General features: G+C 39.6%; 1 non-coding gene across 1 annotated transcript; it reads left to right on the top strand.

Moving 5' to 3' along the window:
• Positions 1 to 8,709: 8,709 nt before the first annotated feature.
• Positions 8,710 to 8,817, top strand: LOC148553720 (small nucleolar RNA R71). The gene has a single exon (XR_015893304.1). It is a non-coding gene; the product is annotated as a small nucleolar RNA R71 (small nucleolar RNA).
• The last annotated feature ends 11,315 nt before the right edge of the window (positions 8,818 to 20,132 follow it).

Below are 20,132 nucleotides of genomic sequence, written 5' to 3'. Positions count from 1 at the left end.
GTAATTCATTGGTGAGAATTTTAAATAAGCGTATAGAGATGCATCGTTCCTCTGAACTTCTGCTTTCCTGCTGTCTTCATCCAATCAGTCCTACTCCTTTCCATGGCTGGCTTTATGTAAGGACATCACCGTTGTCAATGGCTACTTTTCATCCTCTCTGTGAAAATGGTCCGATGCGCTGTCACTGCATGGCTAATCATCTAGAGGCATCACCACTGTCAATGGCTGCATCCTATCCTCTCTGTGAAAATGGTCCGATGCGCTGTCACTGCATGGCTAATCATCTAGAGGTTCTCGATCATACTGGAATAGGATTCACCCTCCTTTTGCGTCTGTCACTACGCCCAGCACTCGCGAGTTTGAAGCTCGTCACAGTCATTCAATCCCTAAATCCTACTCGGAATACCACAGACAAGGTTTAGACTTTCCGGATTCTCATGAATGCCGCCATCAATCTAGCTTATACCACGAAGATTCTAATTAAGAGATCCAAGAGATACTCATTCAATCTAAGGTAGAACGGAAGTAGTTGTCAGGCACGCGTTCATAGGGAATGATGATGATTGTCACGTTCATCACATTCATGTTGAAGTGCGAATGAATATCTTAGAAGCGGAATAAGTTGAATTGAATAGAAAAATAGTAGTACTTTACATTAATTCATGAGGAACAGCAGAGCTCCACACCTTAATCTATGGAGTGCAGAAACTCTACCGTTTGAAAATACATAAGTGATGAAGGTTCAGGCATGGCCAAATGGCCAGCCCCCATGATCTAAGAACTAGACGTCCCAAGATGTCTAATACAATAGTAAAAAGTCCTATTTATATTAAACTAGTTAGTAGGTTTACAGGAGTAAGTAATTGATGCATAAATCCACTTCCGGGGCCCACTTGGTGTGTGCTTGGGCTGAGCTTTAGCTTTCCACGTGCAGAGGCTTCTTTTGGAGTTGAACGCCAAGTTGTAACGTGTTTTTGGCGTTCAACTCTGGTTCGTGACGTGTTTCTGGCGTTTAACTCCAGACTGCAGCATAGAACTGGCGTTCAACGCCCTTTTGCGTCATCGAAACTCGACCAAAGTATGGACTATTATATATTTCTGGAAAGCCCTGGATGTCTACTTTCTAACGCAATTGGAAGCGCGCCATTTTGAGTTCTGTAGCTCCAGAAAATCTACTTTGAGTGCAGCGAGGTTAGAATCCAACAGCATCAGCAGTCCTTCTTCAACCTCTGAATCTGATTTTTGCTCAAGTCCCTCAATTTCAGCCAGAAAATACCTGAAATCACAGAAAAACATACAAAATCATAGTAAAATCCAGAAATGTGAATTTAACATAAAAACTAATGAAAACATCCCTAAAAGTAACTAGATCCTACTAAAAACATACTAAAAACAATGCCAAAAAGCGTATAAATTATCCGCTCATCACAACACCAAACTTAAATTGTTGCTTGTCCCCAAGCAACTGAAAATCAAATAGGATAAAAAGAAGAGAATATACTATAAATTCCAAACTATCAATGAAACATAGCTCCAATCAGATGAGCGGGACTTGTAGCTTTTTGCCTCTTGAATAGTTTTGGCATCTCACTTTATCCATTGAAGTTCAGAATGATTGGCATCTATAGGAACTCAGAGTTTAGATAGTGTTATTGATTCTCCTAGTTCAGTATGTTGATTCTTGAACACAGCTACTTTATGAGTCTTGGCCGTGGCCCTAAACACTTTGTTTTCCAGTATTACCACTGGATACATAAATGCCACAGACACATAATTGGGTGAACCTTTTCAGATTGTGACTCAGCTTTGCTAAAGTCCCCAATTAGAGGTGTCCAGGGTTTTTAAGCACACTCTTCTTTTTCTTTGGACCTTGACTTTAACCGCTCAGTCTCAAGTTTTCACTTGACACCTTCACGCCACAAGCACATGGTTAGGGACAGCTTGGTTTAGCCACTTAGGACAGGATTTTATTCCTTTAGGCCCTCCTATCCACTGATGCTCAAAGCCTTGGGATCCTTTTTATTTACCCTTGCCTTTTGGTTTTAAGGGTTATTGGCTTTTTGCTCTTGCCTTTTGGTTTTAAGAGCTTTTGGCTTTTTCTGCTTGCTTTTTCTTTTTCTAATTTTTTTTCGCAATTTTTTTCTTTCTTTTTTTTTCTGCCAGCTTTGTATTCACTGCTTTTTCTTGCTTCAAGAATCATTTTTATGATTTTTCAGATTATCAAATAACATGTCTCCTTGGCATCATTCTTTCAAGAGCCAACATATTTAACATTCTTAAACAACAACTTCAAAAGACATATGCACTGTTCAAGCATTCATTCAGAAAACAAAAAGTATTGTCACCACATCAATATAAGTTCAAGGATAAATTCGAAACTCATGTACTTCTTGTTCTTTTGAATTAAAGCATTTTTCATTTAAGAGAGGTGATGGATTCATAGGACATTCATAACCTTAAGACAAAGTTACTAAATACTAATGATCATGTAATAAGACACAAACTTAGATAAGCACTTAACATAGAAAACGAAAAACAGAGAATGTAAGAACAAGGAATGAGTCCACCTTAGTGATGGTGGCGTTTCCTTCTTGAGGAACCAATGATGTCCTTGAGCTCTTCTATGTCTCTTCCTTGTCTTTGTTGCTCCTCCCTCATTGCTCTTTGATCTTCTCTAATTTCATGAAGGATGATGGAGTGCTCTTGATGTTCCACCCTTAATTGTCCCATGTTGGAACTTAATTCTCCTAGGGAGGTGTTGATTTGCTCCCAATAGTTTTGTGGAGGAAAATGCATTTGAGGCATCTCCGGGATCTCATGGTGATGAGCTTCATGCGTCTCTTGAGATCCATGAATGGGCTCTCTTGCTTGCTCCATATTTTTCTTAGTGATGGGCTTCTCTTCCTCAATGGGAATGTCTCCTTCTATGAAAGCTCCAATTGAGTAACATAGATGGAAAATAAGATGAGAAAAAGCTAGCCTTGCCCAGGGAGAGGGCTTTTCGGCTATTTTGTAGAGTTCAAGGGAGATGACTTCATGAACTTCTACTTCCTCTCCAATCATGATGCTATGAATCATGATGGCCCGATCCACAGTAACTTCAGATCGGTTGCTAGCGGGGATGATGGAGCGTTGGATGAACTCTAACCATCCTCTAGCCACAGGCTTGAGGTCCAATCTTCTTAGTTGAACCGGTTTGCCTTTTGAGTCAATCTTCCATTGAGCTCCTTCCACACATATGTCCATGAGGACTTGGTCCAACCTTTGATCAAAGTTGACTCTCCTTGTGTAGGGGCGTGCATTCTCTTCCATCATTGGCAAGTTGAATGCCAACATCACATTTTCTGGACTAAAATCTAAGTATTTCCCCCGAACCATTGTAATATAATTCTTTGGATTCGGGTTCTTACTTTGATCATGGTTCTTAGTGATCCATGCATTGGCATAGAACTCTTGAATCAAGGGAAGTTCATAACCAAAGAACATTCAGACCATTTTTACAAAATAATGAGTCTAAGGTCAGTGATCCCGGAAGTTAAATTCGATCTGAAAGAAGATGAATATCCGGAGATCCAAGAGCAAATTCGAAACATGAGCTGGGAAGTCCTAGCTAATCCTGAAACAAAGGTGGGAAGAAACATGGTTCAGGAATTCTATGCTAATCTATGGCAGACGGATAGGCAAAGGATAGCTGGAACCGTATTCTATGTCTATAGAACTTTGGTCAGAGGGAAGGTTGTTCACACCCACCCTGATAAAATAAGGGAGATCTTCAAGCTGCCTCAACTGCAAGATGACCCAGACTCCTTTAATAAGAGAATGATGAGATCAAACCTAGGCTTGGATAAAATCCTAGAGGACATATGCCTCCCTGGAGCCAAGTGGACAACCAACACAAAGGGTGTCCCGAACCAACTCAAGAGAGAAGATCTCAAACCAGTCACCAGAGGCTGGCTGGACTTCATTGGGCGCTCTATACTGCCCACTAGCAACCGCTCTGAAGTCACCATCAGAAGAGCAGTGATGATTCATTGCATTATACTGGAAAAAGAAGTGGAAGTTCATCAACTGATTGCGTGTGAGCTTTACAAAATTGCAAACAAGAACTCCAAGGATGCCAAATTGGCCTATCCAAGCTTAGTTTCTCTGTTATGTAAAGATGCTGGGATAAAGATGGGAGTAGATAAGTATATCTCAGTTGAGCAACCAATCACCAAAAAGTCTATGGAAGGACAACAAGTGCAGGACGACCCCATCAAGAGAAAAGCAGAGGAGTTCCTCCTGGAAATCCCTCAAATTGAATACTGGGAGCACCTAGAAGCATCTGTCACCAAGTTGCAAGAAGTTGTGGATCAACTGAAGGAAGAACAGCAAAATCAAAACAGCATGCTCTGCAAATTGCTTAGAGAACAAGAAGAGCAATGGCGTGAACTGAAGGAATTAAAGCGTCAGAAACTATCTCTTGAAGGGCCAAGCACTCCACAGACTAAAGAGGCATCCACCTCCCAAATTCAAGGTTGTTGAGTTCTAATCTTAGCCTTAACTCTGTGATAATTGTTCTTATTTGAGTTTTACCTTAGAAGTTATATATGAGTAGTAGTAATTAGTATCTATATTCTGATTTTATCTCCAATTAAGCTATAATTTATTTTTCTCATCATTATTAAACATGAATAAAATAGCAGATTTTCTTTAGAATAAGGAGGCAATATTTTTCGAGTTTTTAATAAGAAAAATTCTAATGTGGTGGCAATGCTTTTTGTCTTCTAAATGAATGCTTGAACAGTGCATATGTCTTTTGAATTTGATGTTTATGAATGTTAAATATGTTGGCTCTTGAAAGAATGATGAAAAAGGAGAAATGTTATTTGATAATCTGAAAAATCATAAAAAGGATTCTTGAAGCAAGAAAAAGCAGTGAATACAAAAGCTTGCAAAAAAAATGGCGAAAATAAAAGAAAAAGAAAAAGAAAAAGAAAAAGCAAGCAGAAAAAGCCAATAGCCCTTAAAACCAAAAGGAAAGGGTAATAAAAAGGATCCAAGGCTTTGAGCATCAGTGGATAGGAGGGCCTAAAGGAATCAAATCCTGGCATAAGCGGCTACACCAAGCTGTCCCTAACCATGTGCTTGTGGCGTGAAGGTGTCAAGTGAAAACTTGAGACTAAGCGGTTAAAGTCAAGGTCCAAAGCAAAAAGAAGAGTGTGCTTAAGAACCCTGGACACCTCTAATTGGGGACTTTAGTAAAGCTGAGTCACAATCAAAAAAGGTTCACCCAATTATGTGTCTGTGGCATTTATGTATCCGGTGGTAATACTGGAAAACAAAGTGCTTAGGGCCACGGCCAAGACTCATAAAGTAGCTGTGTTCAAGAATCAACATACTGAACTAGGAGAATCAATAACACTATCTGAATTCTAAGTTCCTATAGATGCCAATCATTCTGAGCTTCAATGGATAAAGTGAGATGCCAAAACTGTTCGGAAGCAAAAAGCTACTAGTCCCGCTCATCTAATTAGAATCTGAGCTTCACTCAAAAACTCTGAGATATTATTGCTTCTAGACTCATTTGTATTCTATTTTATTTGTCTAGTTGCTTGGGGACAAGCAATAGTTTAAGTTTGGTGTTGTGATGAGCGGATATTTTATACGCTTTTTGGGGTTAATTTCATGTAGTTTTTAGTATGTTTTAATTGGTTTTTAGTATATTTTCATTAGTTTCTAGGAAAAATTCATATTTCTGGACTTTACTATGAGTTTGTGTGTTTTTCTGTAATTTCAGATATTTTCTGGCTGAAATTGAGGGAGCTGAGCAAAAATCTGATTTAGGCTGAAAAAGGACTGCTGATGCTGTTGGATTCTGACCTCTCTACACTCGGAATGGATTTTCTAGAGCTACAGGAGTCCAATTGGCGCGCTCTCAATTGCGTTGGAAAGTAGACATCCAACGCTTTCCAGCAATATATAATAGTCCATACTTTGCTCAAGGATAGACGACATAAACTGGCGTTGAACGCCAGTTCCATGTTGCAGTTTGGCGTTAAACGCCAGAAACAGGTTACAAATTGGAGTTAAACGCCAGAAACAGGTTACAACCTGGCTTTTAACTCCAGAAACAACCTAGGCATGTGTAAAGCTTAAGTCTCAGCCCCAGCACACACCAAGTGGGTCCCAGAAGTGGATTTCTACACCATCTATCTTAGTTTATTCATTTTCTGTAAACCTAGGTTACTAGTTTAGTATTTAAACAACTTTTAGAGATCTATTTTGCATCTCATGACATTTTAGATCTGAACTTTGTACTCTTTGACGGCATGAGTCTCTAAACTCCATTGTTGGGGGTGAGGAGCTCTGCTGTGTCTCGATAAATTAATACAATTACTTATGTTTTTCATTCAAACACGCTTGTTTCTATCTAAGATATTTATTCGCACTTCAATATGATGAATGTGATGATCCGTGACACTCATCACCATTCTCAACCTATGAACGCGTGCCTGACAACCACCTCCGTTCTAGATTAGATTGAATAAGTATCTCTTGGGTTCCTTAATCAGAATCTTCGTGGTATAAGCTAGAATCTATTGGCAGCATTCTTGAGAATCCAGAAAGTCTAAACCTTGTCTGTGGTATTCTGAGTAGGATTCAAGGATTGAATGACTGTGAAGAGCTTCAAAGTCACAAAGGTTGGGCATAGTGACAGACGCAAAAGGACCAACGGATCCTATTCCAGCATGAGTGAGAACCGACAGATGATTAGCCGGACGGTGACAGCGCACCTGGACCATTTTCACTGAGAGGACGGATGGTAGCCATTGACAACGGTGATCCACCAACATACAGCTTGCCATAGGAGGAACCTTGCGTGCGTGAAGAAGAAGACATGGGGAAAGCAGAGATTCAGAAGACAAAGCATCTCCAAAACTCCAACATATTCTCCATTACTGCAGAACAAGTATTTATTTCATGCTCTTTTATTTCTCGCAATTCAAACTGATAAATATAATTGATATCCTGACTAAGAGTTACAAGATAACCATAGATTGCTTCAAGCCAACAATCTCTATGGGATTCGACCCTTACTCACATAAGGTATTACTTGGACGACCCAGTGCACTTGCTGGTTAGTTGTACGAGTTGTGAAAAGTGTGATTCACAATTCGTGCACCACTCTTCATGCTTCCTCTCCATGGTTACAGAGGGATATCCTTAATCTTTAAACACAAGGGAGTCTTTATTCACTTGAATGATCAATTCCCCTCTGTCAACATCAATCATAGCTTTTGCTGTGGCTAGGAAGGGTCTGCCCAGGATGATAGATTCATCCATACACTTCCAAGTCTCTAGGATTATGAAGTCAGCAGGGATGTAGTGGCCTTCAACCTTTACCAAGACATCCTCTACAAGTCCATAAGGCAGTTTCTTTGAATTTTCTGCCATCTCTAGTGAGATTCTAGCAGCTTGTACCTCAATGATCCCTAGCATCTCCATTACAAAAAGAGGCATAAGGTTTATGCTTGACCCCAGGTCACACAGAGCCTTCTCAAAGGTCATGGTGCCTATGGTACAAGGGATTGAGAATTTTCCAGGGTCTTGTGTCTTCAGAGGTAATTTCTACCTAGTCAAGTCATCCAGTTCTTTGATGAGCAATGGAGGTTCATCCTCCCAAGTCTCATTACCAAACAACCTGGCATTTAGCTTCATGATTGCTCCAAGGTACTTAGCAACTTGCTCTTCAGTAACATCTTCATCCTCTTCAGAGGAAGAATACTCATCAGAGCTTATGAATGGTAGAAGTAAATTCAATAGAATCTCTATGATCTCTGTGTGAGCCTCAGATTCCCATTGTTCCTCATCAGGGAACTCCATGGAAGCCAGTGGACGTCCATTGAGGTCTTCCTCAGTGGAGATCACTGCCTCTTCCTCCTCTCCAGGTTCGGCCGTGTGGGTTGTGGTTATGGCCTTGCACTCTCTTTTTGGATTCTCTTCTGTATTGCTTGGGAGAGTGCTAGGAGGGAGTTCAGTAATTTTCTTACTCAGCTGACCCACTTGTGCCTCCAAATTTCTAATGGAGGACCTTGTTTCAGTCATGAAACTTTGAGTGGTTTTGATTAGATCAGAGACAATGGTTGCTAAGTCAGAGTGGCTCTGCTTAGAATTCTTTGTCAGTTGCTGAGAAGATGATGGAAAAGGCTTGCTATTGCTAAACCTATTTCTTCCACCATTATTGTTGTTGAAACCTTGTTGAGGTCTCTGTTGATCCTTCCATGAGAGATTTGGATGATTTCTCCATGAAGGATTATAGGTGTTTCCATAGGGTTCTCCCATGTAATTCACCTCTTCCATTGCTGGGTTCTCATGATCATAAGCTTCTTCTTCAGCGGAAGCTTCCTTAGTACTGCCTGGTGCAGCTTGCATTCCAGACAGACTTTGAGAAATCATATTGACTTGCTGAGTTAATATTTTATTCTGAGCCAGTATGGCATTCAGAGTATCAATCTCAAGAACTCTTTTCTTCTGATTTATCCCATTATTCACAGGGTTCCTTTCAGAAGTGTACATGAATTGGTTATTTGCAACCATCTCAATGAGTTCCTGAGCTTCTGCAGGCGTCTTCTTCAGATGAAGAGATCCTCCAGCAGAGCTGTCCAATGACATCTTGGACAGTTCAGACAGACCATCATAGAAGATTCCTATGATACTCCATTCTGAAAGCATGTCAGAAGGGCACCTTCTGATCAATTGCTTGTATCTTTCCCAAGCTTCATAGAGGGATTCACCTTCCTTCTGTCTGAAGGTTTGGACTTCCACTCTAAGCTTACTCAATTTTTAAGGTGGAAAAAACTTTGCCAAGAAGGTATTGACTAGCTTTTCCCAAGAGTTCAGACTTTCTTTAGGTTGTGAGTCCAACCATGTCCTGGCTCTGTCTCTTACAGCAAAAGGGAAGAGCATAAGTCTGTAGACTTCAGGGTCAACCCCATTGGTCTTGACAGTGTCACAGATTTGCAAGAATTCAGCTAAGAACTGATGAGGATCTTCCAATGGAAGTCTATAAAATTTGCAATTCTGTTGCATTAGAGAAACTAATTGAGGCTTAAGCTCAAAGTTGTTTGCTCCAATGGCAGGGATTGAGATGCTTCTCCCATAGAAGTCGGGAGTAGGTGCAGTAAAGTCCCCCAGCACCTTCCTTGCATTGTTGGCATTGTTGTTTTCGGCTGCCATGGCTTCTTCCTCCTTGAAGAGCTCTGTTAGGCCCTCTAGAGAAAGTTGTGCTTTAGCTTCTCTTAGCTTTCTCTGAATGGTCCTTTCAGGTTCAGGATCAGCTTGAACAAGTATGCCTTTATCTTTGCTCCTGTTCATATGAAAGAGAAGAGAACAAGAAAGTAGGGAATCCTCTATGTCACAATATAGAGATTCCTTGAGGTGTTAGAGGAAAAGAAGAATAGAAGGAGAAGGTAGATGAGAGAGAATTCGAACTTATCAAGAGGGATAGAGTTCGAATTGTACATTGAGGAAGAGTGTTAGTCCATAAATAGAAGGATGTGAGAAGAGGGGAAGAATTTTCGAACATAAATTAAAAAGATTTTGAAATAATTAAAAAAAATTGAAAATTTGATTGATGATTTTCGAAAATTAAGATTGGGAAAGAAATTAAGTGATTTTTGAAAAAGATTTTGAAATTAGAAATCAAAAAGATATGATTGAGACTTAATTTTGAAAAAGATGTGATTGAAAAGATATGATTGAGAAGATATGATTGAAAATCAAATTAAAAAAAGAAAGTTTTAAAATTAAAGTTGATTACTTGACTAACAAGAAATTAGAAGATATGGTTCTAGAATTTAAAACTTTTGATCCTTTCTTAATAGGCAAGTAACAACTAGAAAATCTTGAATTAAATTATTAATTATAGCAAGGATTTTCGAAAATAGTAATAAATTAAAAAAATTGAAAAGAAATTGATTTTGAAAAGATATGATTGAAAAGATATGATTTGAAAAAGATTTGATTTTAAAAAATTATGAAAATTTGAAAAAGATTTGAATTAAAAACAAAATCTTCCCTCTAGTGTCATCTTGGCGTTAAACACCCAGAATGGCATCCATTATGGCGTTTAACGCCCAAAATCCTACCTTTTTGGGCATTAAACGCCCAGCCAGGTACCCTGGCTGGCGTTTAAACGCCAGTTTTCCTTCTTCACTGGGCGTTTTGAACACCCAGCTTTTTCTGTTTAATTCCTCTGCTGAATGTTCTGAATCTTCAATTCTCTGTATTATTGACTTGAAAAGACACAATTTTGAAAATATTTTTGAATTTTTAATGATGAGAAACAATAAAAAATGCAACTAAGATCAAATAAACAATACATGCAAGACACCAAACTTAAAAATTGACACTAAGATACATAAAATATTTTTTATTTTTATGATTTTATAAATTTTTTTTTGTGATTTTTCGAAAATCATATAGAAAAGAGAATAAAGAGATTCAAAACTTTTAATAAGAATTCCAGGAATCATGCAATGTTAGTCTAAAGCTTCAGCAGGACATTACATTCAGCAGCTAAATTGATGAGAATCAATCAGCTTTTGTGATGATAAGAACATCACCTTGAAACTCTAGAATTCATTCTTAAAAATAAAAAGAAAAGTACCTAATCTAAGCAACAAGATGAACCGTCAGTTGTCCAAACTCGAACATTCCTCGGCAACGGCGCCAAAAACTTGGTGCACGAAATTGTGATCATCAACAATGGTGCCAAAGGACTTGGAGCTCTCAAACGTGAATCACACTTTGTCAGAATTCCGCACAACTAACCAGCAAGTGCACTGGGTCGTCCAAGTAATACCTTACGTGAGTAAGGGTCGATCCCACGGAGAATGTCGGCTTGAAGCAAGCTATGGTCATCTTGTAAATCTCAGTCAGGCGGATTCAAATGGTTATGGAGAATTTAATAATTAAAATATGAATAAAACATAAAGTAAAGATAGAGATACTTATGTAATTCATTGGTAGGAATTTCAGATAAGTGTATGAAGATGCTTTGTTCCTCTTGAACTTCTGTTTTCCTATTGCCTTCTTCCAATCATTCATACTCCTTTCCATGGTAAGCTTTATGTTGGGCATCACCATTGTCAATGGCTACTTCCCGTCCTCTCAGTGAAAATGTTCCAAATGTGCTGTCACCGCACGGCTAATCATCTGTCGGTTCTCGATCATGTTGGAATAGGATCCATTGATCCTTTTGCGTCTGTCACACGCCCAACACTCGCGAGTTTGAAGCTCGTCACAGTCATCCCATCCCAGATCCTACTTAGAATACCACAGACAAGGTTTAGATGTTCCGGATCTCAGGAATGGCCGCCAATAATTCTAGCCTATACCACGAAGGTTCTAATCTTAGATTAGAAACCCAAGAGATACACATTCAAGCTCGTTTGCATGTAGAACGGAAGTGGTTGTCAAGCACACGTTCATAGGTGAGAATGGTGAGAACTTTTATTCATTCAGAGGATGCGAACATAGACCTTTGATACTTTACACGTTTACATTGTGTTTTCTATCAGTATGAGTTTCTAAACCTCCTAGGGTGAGGGGAGGAGCTATTCTGAGTTTTATGGATTAATAAAGTATTGTTGTTTTATCTTCAATCCGTGTGTGATTCTCTATTCTAAGATGTATCTTCGTTCTTCATTCTTATGAATGCGTTGAACTGGCATAAGGTTATCTCATTCTACATGGGTTCAGAGTGAGTCTTTCATCGGATAACGATGAATGGTGCATGAATCCCCACACTTTCGTACAGCTGTACCAGCAAGTGCACTGGGTCATCCAAGTAATACCTGAGCAAGTCAGGGTCGATCCCATGAGGATTGTTAGTTTGAAGCAAGCTATGGTTATCTTGCAGGTCTTTGTCAGGCAAAATCAAAAGGTTGTTGGATTACAGAGTTGTATTAGGATTATTGGAATCAGTAATAGGAATATAGTTGAATATTGGTGTTTCTTTGTCTTTCTGAATTAACTCTGGTATCACTGTCTTCTCTGCTTGTGAATGATCTCTTCTATGACAGGCTGTATGTGATCAAAGCCCTTGCCCGTGGTCATTGATCTCCTCTGCTCCAGATCAAACGCCATTGCCCGTGGTCATCCAATCTGACGGAAAGTGAAGCTCTAGTAGTTCATTCTCTTGGCGATCCTACTCAAAATGCCACAAACAAGGTTGAATCTTCCAGATCAGAGAATGCTGCTTCTTTGAATTCTAGCCTATACCATGGAGACCCTAATCTCCCCAGAAATCGGCTGAACTGGTGTCTCGAGAAGTCCCCAACGAAGTTGTGGATTAGCCGTCTGAGAGATGTATAAACATAGCTGTTGGTTCGTTCTTTCCGGCAACGTATTCACACGAACCCAAGTAAACGCGGGTGTTTGTCAGGCACGTTCATCTTAGTATGATGAGCATAGCTGATTGTCAGTGATCATCCTATTCACCATGTTGAAGAATGAATATACATCTTAGAAATAAATCAAACACGGATCAGAGAAGAAACTGTAATACTTTTATTAATTCATAGGACTCAGCAGGGCTCCTCCCGTCAACCTAGGAGGTTTAGAAACTCATACTGAAGAAACATATAATGGTAAATTTGAAATAATGGTAAATGATAGGTGTCTCTCCTCAGAGATATGTAAAATAAGTCTTAAATACTAAACAGATGACTAGTAAGTGTAAAACAATCTATCTAGTGCTAAAATCCAGTTCTGGGGCCCACTTGGTGAGTGTTTGGGCTGAGCTTTGATAATATCCACATGCTATGAGGCTCCTAGGGCGTTGAAGCTGGCTAGGGTGTCCTCTCTGGGCGTTTGGACGCTGGACTCTGCTCTGTGGGTGCTGGACGCCTGGAAGTGGGCAGGAAGCTAGCGTTGGACCCCAGTTTTGGGCCTTCTAATCTGAAGTAAAGCATGGACTATTATATATCACTGGAAAGCTCTGGAAGTCAGCTTTCCATAGCTATTGGGAAGTTCCATTTGGACTTCTATAGCTCCAGAAAAGCTCTTCCAAATGCAAGGAGGTCAGATCCGGACAGCATCTACAGTGCTTTCTCTGTCTCTGAATCAGACTCTTGCTCTAGCTCCTCAATTCATCCAGAAATACCTGAAATTGTACAAAAATACAAAAACTCATAGTAGAATCCAAAAATGTGAATTTAACACTAAAATCTATAAAAACTTAATAAAAACTAAACAAAACATACTAGAAACTATATGAAAATGATGCCAAAAAGCATATAAAATATCCACTCACCACAACACCAAACTTAAATTGTTGATTGTCCCCAAGCCTCTAAAAACATAGTATGATAGAAAAGAAAATAAGATACAAATAAATTTCTAAGTTTTCTATGAAGCTCAGTTACAATTAGATGAGCGGGACTTAGTAGCTTTTTGCTTCTGAATAGTTTTGGCATCTCACTATCCATTGAAACTCAGAATGCTTGGCATCTTTAGGAACTTAGAATCTAGATGATATTACTGATTCTCCTAGTTCAGCTCTTTTTTATTCTTAAACACAACTTTTAGAGTCTTGGCCGTGATCCTAAGCACCTTGTTTTCCAGTATTACCACCGAATACAATAATGCCACAGACACTTTAACTGGGTGAACCTTTTCAGATTGTGACTCATCTTTGGGTCACGTCTTTAACTGCTCAGTCTCAAGCTTTTCACTTGACACCTTTACGCCACAAGCACATGGTTAGGGACAGCTTGGTTGAGCCGCTTAGGCCATGATTTTATTCCTTTAGGACCTGATGCCAGGGGATTTTGGCCAGTTTCACTGATATTTTATTTACTGTTTTAGGGTAGTTTCATGCATTTTCTTAGGAAATAAGCAATTTTTGGGTAGAATTACACTTACATCTTGATTCAAGCAAACATTGTGAATTTTATATGATTTCATGAGAATTATGCATGAATTTAATGACAAATTGGATGATGCATGACTCATAACTTGGATTAGAGCTTTGATGCACTTTATTTGCTTGATTTCAGGACAAAGGAAGCAAGGAAAAGCCACGTTAGTAGCCACGTTAGTCTAACTAACGTGACCACTAACGTGGAATGGGAGCTAGCTCGCAACGTTAATGAGAAAAGTAATCGCCAATAACGTCTTCGAAGCCATCATAGCCCACATTAATTACCACGTTAACTACATTAACGTGGTAGTTAACATGGAAGAAAAGGAAGCTCCAAGCGTTAGTGGTAAAAGTAAGTGCCACTAACCCTCCAAAAGGGCAATTGGCCACGTTAAGAGTCACGTTAACTTAGTTAACGTGAACTCTAACGTGGAAGAGGAAGATAATGCCAACGTTAGTGACACTCACCTTTGTCACTAACATTGGACTAAGTCCATATTGGCTACGTTAAGAGCCACGTTAACTTGGTTAACGTGAACTCTAACGTGGAAGGAGCAAGGAATCGCCAACATTAGTGACACTCACTTTTGTCACTAACATTGGACTAAGCCACTATGAGCCACGTTAGTTACCACTTTAAGTGCATTAACGTGGAAGCTAACGTGGAGGAAAGAATTGATGAGCCAACGTTAGTGACACTCACCTTTGTCACTAACGTTGGAGATGGCAATCACCACCACGTTAGTGGCCACGTTAAGACAATTAACGTGGGGCACTAACGTGAGAAGGGGCGTTTGGAGCGTTAGTGACAAAGGTAAGTGTCACTAACGCTCTCGAGGCTAAGGCATGCCCACGTTAAGAGCCACGTTAGTTATACTAACGTGGACTCTAATGTGAGAAAAAGGGGCTAAGGGCAACATTATTCGCAAAGGTAAACGCCAATAACGCTCGCGATGGACCAAGAGGCAACGTTAGTGGTCACGTTAGTGCCACTAACATTGAAGTTAACGTAACTCATCTTGGGCTAGGAACGTTAGTGCAAAAGGTGATTGTCACTAACGTTCTCGAACCCACATTTTCACTTAACGTTAACGCCACTAACGTCCTAGCCAAAGTCCATGCCTACTTCACACTTTCTCTGCAAGTAAAGCTGAGCCCACTAAAGATTCCAAACTACTTCAACTCAAGATCCAAAGGCCCATATCCAAGACTTGAAGAGCCAACTGGAAGATCAGAAGAGTAGTATATATAGGAGTAGTTTTGAACTAGAGAGGAGCTTTTGGATTGAGAGGACTACTCTCTGTATAATTTTACTTTCTCTGCAACTTCTAGTTTTACTTTCAGAATACATTCTCCATCTTTGTTTTCCATTCCCAGAGCCATGAACAACTAAACCCCTTTCATTGGGTTAGGGAGCTCTGTTGTAATTTGATGGATCAATAATAGTTTTCATTATTCTTCTTCTTTCTTTTATCTTGATTTTACTAGAAATCTTTCAATCTTCATCCAATTGGGTAGTTGTCTTGGAAAAGAAGCTATTCATACTTGGATCTCTTCGGAACCTTGGAAGAGAAATGAAGGGATCATGCTAGAAATGCTTTCTCATGTTGGACCAAATTGGGGGTTGGGCAGATATGGTAACATATAATTCTCCCAATAATTTGATTTGGAAATACATGTGGTACAATCAGTGACCATACTTCATCTCTTCTCATGAGCAATTAGACCAAGGAATTGGCTATTGATCAAGATTTGAGAGATTGAATTACCAAGGAATTGGAATTCAATCACTTAAGATTGCCAAGGAGATCAATGAATGCATTGATTGAGGAAGAGATGAAAATGAACTTGATCCGGAGAATGCAACATCTCCTAAGCCCAATGAATCCCCCATTTCTGATCTTACCCATTCTCTTTAATTTTTGCAATTTACTTTCATGCTAAATTCCCCATTCCCCATTTAAGATTCTGCACTTTACGTTTCGTCATTTATATTCAGCTCTTTATTTCCAGCATTTACATTTTCTGCCATTTACTTTCCCGCCATTTAATTTCCTGCAATTCTCAAATCAATTTCTGCTTAGCTCAACTAGAATGTTCCTCTAATTAAAGTTGATTGACCAATCAATCTCTGTGGGATTCGACCTCACTCTATTGTGAGTTTTTACTTGACGACAAATCGGTATACTTGCCGAGGGAAATTATTGAGAGACAAGTTTCCGTGCATCAGGACCTCCTATTCATTGATGTTCAAAGCCTTGGATCCTTTTACCCTTGCCTTTTAGTTTAAAGGGTTATTGGCTTTTTGCTCTTGCCTTTTGGTTTAAATAGCTATTGGCTTTTTCTGCCTGCTTTTTCTCTTTTTTTTTCTATTTATTTTTTTCGCCACTTTTTTTTTGCATGCAAGCTTTTTCTTTTTCTTTTTTGCTGCTTTTTCTTGTTTCAAGAATCAATTTATTTAGATTTTTTAGATTACCAATAATATTTTTTCTTTTTCCTTATTATTTCAAGAGCCAACATTCTAAAATTCTAATTTCAAATATGCACTGTTTAGTCATACATTCAGAAAATAAAAGCAATGCCACCACATCAACCTAATTAAACTATTCTTATTTTAAACTTGAAATTCATGTATCTCTTAATTCTTTTCAAATAAATTTTTTTTAAGCAAGGTGAGAGATATATGGAACATTTTACATCTTTAAGGCATAAATGGAAATGAACATGCAACTAGAACAGGAAAACAAACAAAACATAACAGAAAACAAAAAAGGAAAGGAAGTAAAAAAGAACGAGTCCACCTTTAATGGTGGCGGCTAGTGCTCCTCCTTGAGGATCCAATGTTATGCTTGATCTCTTCTATATCACTCCTTTGCCTTTGTTGCTCTTCCCTGATAGCCCTTTGGTCTTCCCTTATGGCTCTTTAATCTTCTCTTATTTCATTGAGGGTGGTGGAATGCTCTTAATGCTCCACCCTCAATTGCTCCATGTTAGTGCTCAGTTCTCCAAGAAAAGTTTGCCATTGATCCCAATAGCTTTGAGGAGGAAAATACATCCCTTAAGGCATCTCAGAGATCTCATACTGAGGTGGATACACAGGTTCTTATGCATGCTCTCTTGTTTGCTCCATCCTCTTCTTAGTGATGGGCTTGTCCTCCCCAATGGAGATATCTCCTTCTATGACAATTCTAGCAAAATTGCATAGATGACAGATGAAGTGTGGGAATGCCAACCTTACATTAGTGTGAGGCTTCTCAGCTACCTTGTACAATTCTTGAGGGATCACCTCATGTATTTCCACCTCACTTCTAATCATGATGCAATGAGTCATGATGGCTCTGTCAATGGTCACTTCAGACTGGTTGCTAGTGGGGATAATGGAATGTTGGATGAATTCTAACATATCCTCTAGCTATGGTCAACGCTTCTTAGTTGAATGGGCTTGCCTTGGAAATTCCTTTTCTACTGTGCTCCTTCCACACAGATGTCTGAGAGCACTTAATCCAATCTCTGATCAAAGTTGACTCTCCTAGTGCAAGGATGTGGTTCTCCTAGTATCAGAGGCAAGTTGAATGCCAATCCCACATTTTCCAGGCTGAAATCCAAGATTCTTCCTCGGACCATGGTGATCCAATTCCTTAGATTTGGGTTCACACTAGTGTCATTGTTTTTATTAACCCATGCATTAGCATAGAACTCTTGTACCATTAGAATCCCAACATCCTGAATAGGATTGGTTAGGACTTCCCAACCTCTTCTCCGGATTTCTCTTCGGATTTTCGGATACTCATTCTTCTTGAGCATGAAAAGGACCTTAGGGATCACTTTCTTCTCTACCACTACTTCATAGAAGTGGTCTTGGTGGGCTTTGGTGATGAATCTCTTTATCTCCTAAGATTCAGAGGAGGTGGCTACTGCCTTTTCTTTCCTCTTTATAGAGGAGTCTCCAACCTTGGGTGCCATGAATGGTAATGGAAAGAAAGAAAAAAAAGCTACACTTTTCCAACACCAAACTTAAACCTTTTCTCGTCTTCGAGCAAAAATAAAGAAAAGAGAAGAATGGAGTAGAAGAAGAAGAAAATAGAGGGAGATAGAGGGAGAGAGAGGGCTCGTCCTTGTGGGGTGTATAAAGGTAAGAGAGGTGTGTGTATGAAATGGGTGGGGGTGGGTGGGAGTTATGATAGTTTTGGGGAAGTGAAATGGATGTGATTGGGCTAGGGTTTATAGGAAAGTGTGTATGGGGAAGTGTGAAAGTAAGTGGGGTAGGTGAAGATACTGTGGGACCCACTAGTCCTGAGAGGATAGGGAATCCAGATTCCCTGCCTCTCTGCATTGGCGTTTGAACGCCCAGGGGCTGCTCCTTGGCTGGCGTTCAACGCTAGCAATGCTGCCCATTAGGGGCGTTAAGCACCCAGCAGGGATACCCTGGCTGGCGTTCAACTTCTAATAACACTCCAACCAAAGTGTTCTATTTTCACTGCTGTGAATTCTGTCTCTGTTCTGAATGCTGCAGATGATCATGACTCTAAAATGCAAGAAATACAAAATAAAAAGAAATAATAATTAATTAAGGTTGGGTTGTGGTGCACGAAATTGTGATTCACACTTTTTACAACTCCGCACAACTAACCAGCAAGTGCACTGGGTCGTCCAAGTAATACCTTACGTGAGTAAGGGTCGATCCCACGGAGATTGTCAGCTTGAAGCAAGCTATGGTCATCTTGTAAATCTTAGTCAGGCGTATTCAAATGGTTATGAGAATTTGATAATTAAAAAATAAATAAAACATAAAATAAAATAAGGGGACTTATGTAATTCATTGGTGGGAATTTCAGATAAGCGTGTGGAGATGCTTTGTTGCTTCTGAACCTCTGCTTTCCTATTGACTTCTTCCAACCATGCGTGCTCCCTTCCATGGCAAGCTGTATGATCCTCTCGGATGAAAAATACCAGGTACGATCTCTGCACGGCTAATCAACCGTCGGATTTCTCGTCTCGGATGAAAAATACCAGGTACAGCTACCGCACGGCTAATCATCTGTCGGTTCTCACTAGCGTCGGAATAGGACCCTTGTCCTTTCGCACACTATCACTGCACCCAACATTCGCAAGTTTGAACCTCGTCACAGTCATCCCTTCCCAAATCCTACTCGGAATACCACAGACAAGGTTTAGACTTTCCGGATCTCAGGAATGGCTGCCAATGCTTCTAGCCTATACCACGAAGATCCTAATCTCACGGACTCGGTCCGTGTATTAGAGTCCCAAGAGAATATACTCTGGCTATCGTCTAATTACTATATTGAACATCATGTAGATCGCTTTGTGGTTGTCAGGCACGCGGATCTTGGCTAAGCGAGTAACGAAGATATGGGTGATTGTCACGGGTCACCCCTTCATTCTGACTTAACTGAATTAAGTACGAGAGTATATCTTAGAGAAGAAGTAGGCGTAAATTGAAAAAGAAACAATAGTAATTGCATTAATTCATGAAGAACAGCAGAGCTCCACACCTTAATCTATGAGGTGTAGAAACTCCACCGTAGAAAATACATAAGAGAAAATAGTCTAGGCATGGCCGTGTGGCCAGCCTCCAAGTCCAAGGATGATAATCTCATCATCCCCTAATACAATAGTAAAAAGTTCTATTTATACTAAACTAGTTACTAGGGATTACAAAAAATGAATAACTAAGTGCAGATAGCGCAGAAATCCACTTCCGGTGACCACTTGGTGTGTGCTTGGGCTGAGCATTGAAGCTTTCACATGCATAGGCCACTCTTGGAGTTAAACGCTAGCTTGGGTGCCAGTTTGGGCGTTTAACTCCAGTTCTGGTGCCAGTTCCGGCGTTTTACTCCAGAAAAGGGTCTTTGGTGGGCGTTTGAACGCCAGATTGGGCCATCAAATCTCGGGCAAAGTATGAACTATTATAAATTTCTGGAAATCCCAAGATGTCTACTTTCCAACGCAATTTAGAGCATGCAAATGGGGCTTCTGTAGCTCCTGAAAATCTATTTCGAGTGCAGGAGGGTCAGAATCTAACAGCATCTACAGTCCTTTTTCAGCCTCTGAATCAGATTTTTGCTCAGGTCCCTCAGTTTCAGCCAAAAAATACCTAAAATTACAGAAAAATACACAAACTCATAGTAATGTCTAGAAATATGATTTTTACATAAAAACTAATAAAAATATAATAAAAAGTAACTAAAATATACTAAAAACT

Source organism: Arachis ipaensis, chromosome B7 (assembly GCF_059453495.1).
Source record: "Arachis ipaensis isolate K30076 ecotype BB chromosome B7, ASM5945349v1, whole genome shotgun sequence".
Classification (NCBI taxonomy): domain Eukaryota; kingdom Viridiplantae; phylum Streptophyta; class Magnoliopsida; order Fabales; family Fabaceae; genus Arachis; species Arachis ipaensis.
Note: the sequence above shows the minus strand (reverse complement) of the source record. Positions and strands in the feature narration are given on the sequence as shown.